Raw genomic sequence first — 6,490 nt, 5'->3', positions numbered from 1 at the left:
GCATGTAATCCATCTTTACACAAGCATCTGCAACCAGGTGTTCTGTCAGTTTACGTTAGCCCAATAAACCAGCCAGTGCAGGCTTAGTTTGGTGCGAGCCTCTGTCAGCAAGCTGAAACACCCCATTAAAGCAGACACAATCTCCTTGACTGTCCATGGTTTTATATAGTTCTCCCATTGTGTTAGACCTCTCATCCCCTGCCATGCTGTATTAGACTGACTGGGAGAACAGAATGGGTGTGAGATGCCTCTAAAAATGTATTGTGGTGCTCTGCTGTGGAGTCTCTGGTCGTATGAAAAGGAAGTCTACAATGATGAAGATAAATTGTATTTATTCTGTGATCCTTTTCATAATGTTGGCAGACATTTAGAATTAGGCCTGTTTCGCACAGTGTGCATCAGGAGTGCATGACGTCATCCTCGCCAAGCAGCAGCATGTTTCATGCGTGTGGTGTTCACACATGCAGTGTTGCAACTTTGCTGCTGTGCCCGCAGATATTACTACTGTTTTTCCACATTTATAAGCACAATTTTCACTCATTTATGAAGTTACACAAGCTCCTGCATTGCCACCAACACGGTCCTGTGAATGTTTCAAAATACAATGCCTTGTATCAGTAATTGATGAGTTCTGTCCACAGAGATGCTAGCTGAGGGCTTTTGCTTTGAAAGGGAAGCAGGGAAGTTGGAGTTAAACGGACTTCTTTGTGTTTCCTCATCACTGTAACAGGGAGATACTTTTAAGCTGTAGTAAAAGTGGAAAAGAGTCAATGTAATCATCAAAAAAATATTTTTACTGTCTATTTCTGCTGACAAATGTATGCAACTCATAAAAAAAATGGCGAGCAACTGTTTCTCTAGATGTACTGCAGCTAAGACTTGCCTGACAAGCGCTGCTCAGGCGGGCAGTGTGCACACTCTAACTTGGTAACATGGGCGCCAAAATAAAAAACAACATGCTCGACGCTGCTCACGAGCTCCTGACATGCGCTGTGTGAAACGGGCCTAATAATATGAGCCTTTCAGTGGCAAAAACAAGCTCCTTTAGTGCAGGTAAATTCATGGTTGCAGATGCCCTGATTGATTACCTTGCAGCGCGTTTTGCCAGTGCAAGTGGCTTACTAAATACTGGATCAATTTTTAAAACGATTGTTCCCATTATCGAGTAGACGCACAAACAGGAAAAACAGGGTCCAGGTTGAAAAATACTGAAGTTACCCTTAAAGTTTGTAGACCGACCCATTGACTGGCTTGCTGTTTTTTTCTGGTTGGGACTGATGCCCGTTGACAAACCATTTTCCCCATGAGCAAGGCTCTGTCCTCCATGTGAGTATATTTAGGAGAGGCCAGTTCCTGCAGGCAGAAGAGGTTATCTGTCCATGTCAGACTGACCCCAAAACATGCTTTTCTAGTTTTGTTTCCAAAACCATAAAAACAGTCAAGGTTACTGTTTAAGGCACTTTACCCTCAGAGCCAAGTCCTCATTGGGAGCCCCTTTATTAGCCCTGAGTATACACCACCAGCTGTTAGCCATGTAGTCCTCGGGGACATTAAAACTGGCTTCAGCTAGTTGAGACTGGCCATTTCTGTGATACAGGCCTCAGTCAATAGGCAACAGTGGGAGGAGAAGGTATTCCAGTCATTTATATTGGGACCTTTTTGGCTGTTTTCCTGGTCATTTTGATAAGAAATCAGGGCTAATATGACATATTTACAGTGACATTTTGGCTCAAGTTTCACCAGAAACAAACTACTTGCACTTCCATTTTTTTTTAATATATTCCATGCCTGACACCATACTATAGCTGGTACTCCTCAAACAGAACTGACAGTTTTTTTTGTATGTGAAACTAACCTTTTTTTCTTTACTGTTGCTGCCGAAAATCTAACAGGATGAAGGAGTACAAGTTCGGTGTTAAAAAAAACTCAGTGGAAAGTTTTTTTTTTCTTTCTGTTAGAAGTGCTGCTCTCTGCCAAGATTTTTCCACTTTTTTTTTTTTTTTTTATCAGCGAGGGCACTGCCACTTGAGGTTCATTTTTAGTTCACATGTAGATAATTCTGATGCTGATTTAATTGTGAGACATTTTCATTTATTCATACTTTTCAGCTTTTCAGAAATGGAATTCATTAAGATGGACCTACTTTATCCTTGATTGCATCACAGTATCATTTCACTGAATACTTTGAAAAAAAAAAGAAAATTCTACAGCTCCCATACCTTCAGTTCTGGGATGGGTTACATTTAGTTCTTTCTAAATCTAAGGAAATATGGAGTAACTCACTGTGGCCATGGGGATCATTTTTTTAGCATGTATTGTTTATGAATAAAGTCTCAGATGTGATTCACTAGTGTTCAGTTAGTCTGAGGGAAATGCAATAATTGTATTTATTTAAATTTGCTTTATTAACCCCCCAATATATAAAAGCTAGATATTGCCTAATGTTACTTCTTGCTTATTTCATAATACACATACTGTAGTAATTTAACAATAATTACTACATACTGTAGTAATTTAACAATAAGTCATAACACACATTAAGATTTGACAGTTACATTTAGTAACAATGCCCCCATTATAATACTTATCCGTTTACCTTTGTGTCAATATAAAAATCCACAAAGAAAATCCACAGTTTATTGTGAAATAAAGGTGTGCAGTATATAATCAATCATCATAAGAAGTTACAAAAATGCAATATTTTGTTCCCTCGGAAATAATGATATCATCATTTTAAATATTCAGCAATATATTTAACCAATGCACTTTATGCAGTGGTGGAGGAGGTATTCAGTTCCTTTAATTATAACAAACTGAAAATACTCTGTTACAATTATTGCATTGAAAATGTTACTTAAATAAAAGTAAATAAATATCAAGAACATTAACTTAAAGTTTTTAAAAGTACCCTCTGCCAAAAAAGAGAGCAAAACACCCAAAAGCAAACAAACAAAAAATAGCCTAAATAATTGAAAAAAGAAAAATGATAATGAAAAATAAATGAAAATGAAAAATATTTAGCAAAATACGTACCTATTAATTAGTAGGCTAACTCGTTAATCAAAAAATTATTTTAGCTGTACTTGTGAATTGTTTGATCGTCATATTTGATCTCATATTTGTTTGACTCCTCTTATTTTTTTATATGAAAAATCACATTTTTAAAGTAACTAGAAACGTAAGATTTTCAATACATGTATTGAATTCAAAAGAACTATTTCCTCTGAAATGTAGTAGAGTAAAAGTATGACGTCTAATGAAAAGGAAATATTCAAGTACCTAAACTAAAAATACATAACTTGAGTCCTGAGTTACATTTCACTACTGACTTTATATCAGTCACTTACTGTAGATACACTCAGTACAGAAATCCTTAAATGCTGTACCTAACCCAACCAGCAGAGGGACCCAACTAAGGATTCCCCCCAAGTTCCCAGATTTGAAAGGAGCCCTCAGTAACTGCTGATCTACAATCAGGTCATCCTATCTAAATCCCAGCCCGTAGCATCACAGCATGACATAATAGCTGCTACACTATCAATGGATAGTGCCCTGTTTATTTGCCCCCCTCTGACTCTCTATGAGGGATGTGGGTCGGTGTGTGGGAGGAGGGCAGAAGGGGAATCGCTGACCAAGCCTGTAGCGCTTCATAATCTCAGGTTACAATCTAAACCAACAGCTGTTTGAGCTACGAGCATGACCTAAATATTATCTGATGCATTCAAGGCTAATAGGTTTTCTCTCTCTCTCTCTCTCTCTCTCTCTCTCTCTCACTCACACATACACACACACACACACACACACACACACACTCATACAGTATCCTGTCATAAATACAGGCATGTTATGTATGTAAGGGACTGTACTTTATTTATCAGCAGAGGGGGGTCGCTGGGGTGTGACTATATTCATTTTTTTGTTTGGGGGTGAAGATAAAAGAAGATTAAAAAAACAAACAAAGCTGCAAATATTTCCCTTGAACCTCCCTGAGTGACTGCGGGAAAATGCATGACCTTTCCTTCACCATAAATGAATAAAAAACCAAATGTGGGTAGTCGTGAAACCAATGCAATGAGCAAACAGCACAGGAGTGAGATTTATCACCAAAGCAAAGATCTTTTTTCTTTAAAACCTCCTTAAAAGCAATGTGTTGCACAAGCGCCAATCCCCGAGGCTGAAAATGAAGCTAGTGCTGAAGTGCCAAAAATTGCAGTTCAGCTAATAGCCACTAGAGGCTGGCTCCAAAACAGAATAAATCCCCAGAGACCCTCATGTTAAAATGCACAATTTTACAGCAGAAATAAACATGTTCACAGCCTGGTCAACATCACTCCATTTTTTTTGGTAACTCACCTGTTTAAGTTTTAATAAGACCCAAGGTCACACATATTTAAGGGCAGGGTTGTTTGAGTGACAGTCTGTTTGCGAGTCATCCCTACCAGTCACTGTAGTTTGTGAGTCAGATCCACCCTTCACTTCTCTAAAGCTCAAGTCTTTCATCCAAATATGGCCACTTATGGCTCTAAAACAAAAGATGGCAACAGCTAAAATGCCGACCTCGAGACTTCAAAATGGCAGTCTATAAACCAGTAAGGGACGTCATGGTAGCTATGTGCATTATTTATACAGTCTATCATGTTAAATGGCCAACAGGAATTTTAATAATTCAATGGTTCTGGCTATGATAAATTGTGTAATTTTGGCGATTTTTAAAAAAAACAGGGATTTGAGTTCAGAGGGTATTTAAGATAAATACAAAATACAAGCATTTAAAGTTTTAAATGCCCTAAAGGACTGTGTAAAAAAAAAAAAAAAAAAAAAAAAGATACGGTAGAAACCTCACAAAAATGCCCTATCTAATTCACAAAACACTAGCAGAGAAGTTGCACTGCAAAATAATGTAATTTTATTAATGGTAGGCAAACTTAGGCTGCCTCATAACAAACTGCAAAAAGATACTGTCATTATACTGCATTGCCAGCAAAAAGCCATTTTCATGTGAAACGTTTCCATGTGTTGATGTTAAATATGTTAATCCTGCAGCCACTCACAGTTCACTAAGTGCAGAACTCACTGTGGTTTGCTCATCTTTTGTCGCCTTCAAATGACTTCCTCTGGGCAGTATCTAAGCAGATTGCCACTCTGAAGTCAATGAAGTTTATTTGAAGAAATGATTCGTCTGCGCAGTGCCCTTGTAACCCCTTAGCAACTCATCACCATGTATATTAGACACACGCTCTTGGATGGCACTTAAGCTGCAATCGCCACGAGGAGTTAGGACCGTGAAATTGTGCTCTGGAAAAATCCCGACAATGTTATATCACTGCTCTCCCCATGGCTCTGTGTGTTTTAAACTCACGGCTATTTTTCGCCCCATTATTTTCACTGTTCTAATGTTAAAACAGGGAGCTGACCTCCTGCTTTATAATGGGTTGGCTGTGTTTATCAGAGGGTCCATATTTTAGGGATTATCACTTTAATTCTACTTGTGTTGTCACACTGGCCAAAGCTCAACCTTCTGCAGTCGTTAATAGATTAAACACATGCCCCCAATGCTAAGATATGCCATGAAAATCAAAAAGGGTAAAAAAAAAAATTCCATCATTTTCCGATAAACTTCCCAACACAACATGGCAAAGGCATTTGAAATTATGACAGCAGGAATCACATTCACAGTTAGCAGAAGTGTTTATTTTGTTCACATCGTCTGTACCCTGTATACACCGAATTCAGTCTTAGTCGCATTCATCGCAGTGAATGTAAACATTTGGAAAGAGTTTGAACTTGTTTCCCACTCTGTAAGATTTAAAGGGTAACTGGTATTTTTCAGCTCTGACCCTATTTTCCCATGTTGTTGTGTCTAAGTGACCAATGAAAACAGCAATTTTTGAAACTGGTCCAGTACTACAGATTGTTCAAAGTGTCTGACAACATTATGGAAAGGATCCCTACAGAGATAGGCCTCTTTGTTAAAGAGAACGTTCCTTTTTGTTTAACCAGTAACAGCCATCAAATATCCATCCCCAAACCCGCCACACTCCATTTAAATAAACAGCAATTTTGGTTTATATAGAGCCTGCATATTTTCACGTCTACCTGGGAGAATTAAGGGTTAATTTCAACAAACCAGAGTTGTTGATTGTTGGAATAGTGGACAGATCAACCAATACTTTGTTTTTGTTTTATTTTGTTTCTGTTGACTTTGTGTTTACAATGATAAAAAAAAAGAATTATTTAAATGGAGTCTGGTGAGTTTGATGTAACCGATAGCGGGGTTGTTTCTGGCTAGAGAAAAAACAATCTTACTCTTTAATAAAAAGGTTTATCTCTGAGCCTGATAATTGCCATGACTGGTTACATTGCAGCCTATTTTCCACTGCCAGCTGCAGCCCTGTTGCTCAGTACTGACCAATTTTGAAAACTATTGCTCTTACCAGTCACTTAGTCACAAAAGCAAGGAAAAATAAAGTCAAGGTTGGAAAATACCAAA

The sequence above is a fragment of the Plectropomus leopardus genome, chromosome 21, assembly GCF_008729295.1.
Source record: "Plectropomus leopardus isolate mb chromosome 21, YSFRI_Pleo_2.0, whole genome shotgun sequence".
Taxonomy (NCBI): Eukaryota; Metazoa; Chordata; class Actinopteri; order Perciformes; family Serranidae; genus Plectropomus; species Plectropomus leopardus.
This window is presented reverse-complemented; position numbering follows the sequence as displayed.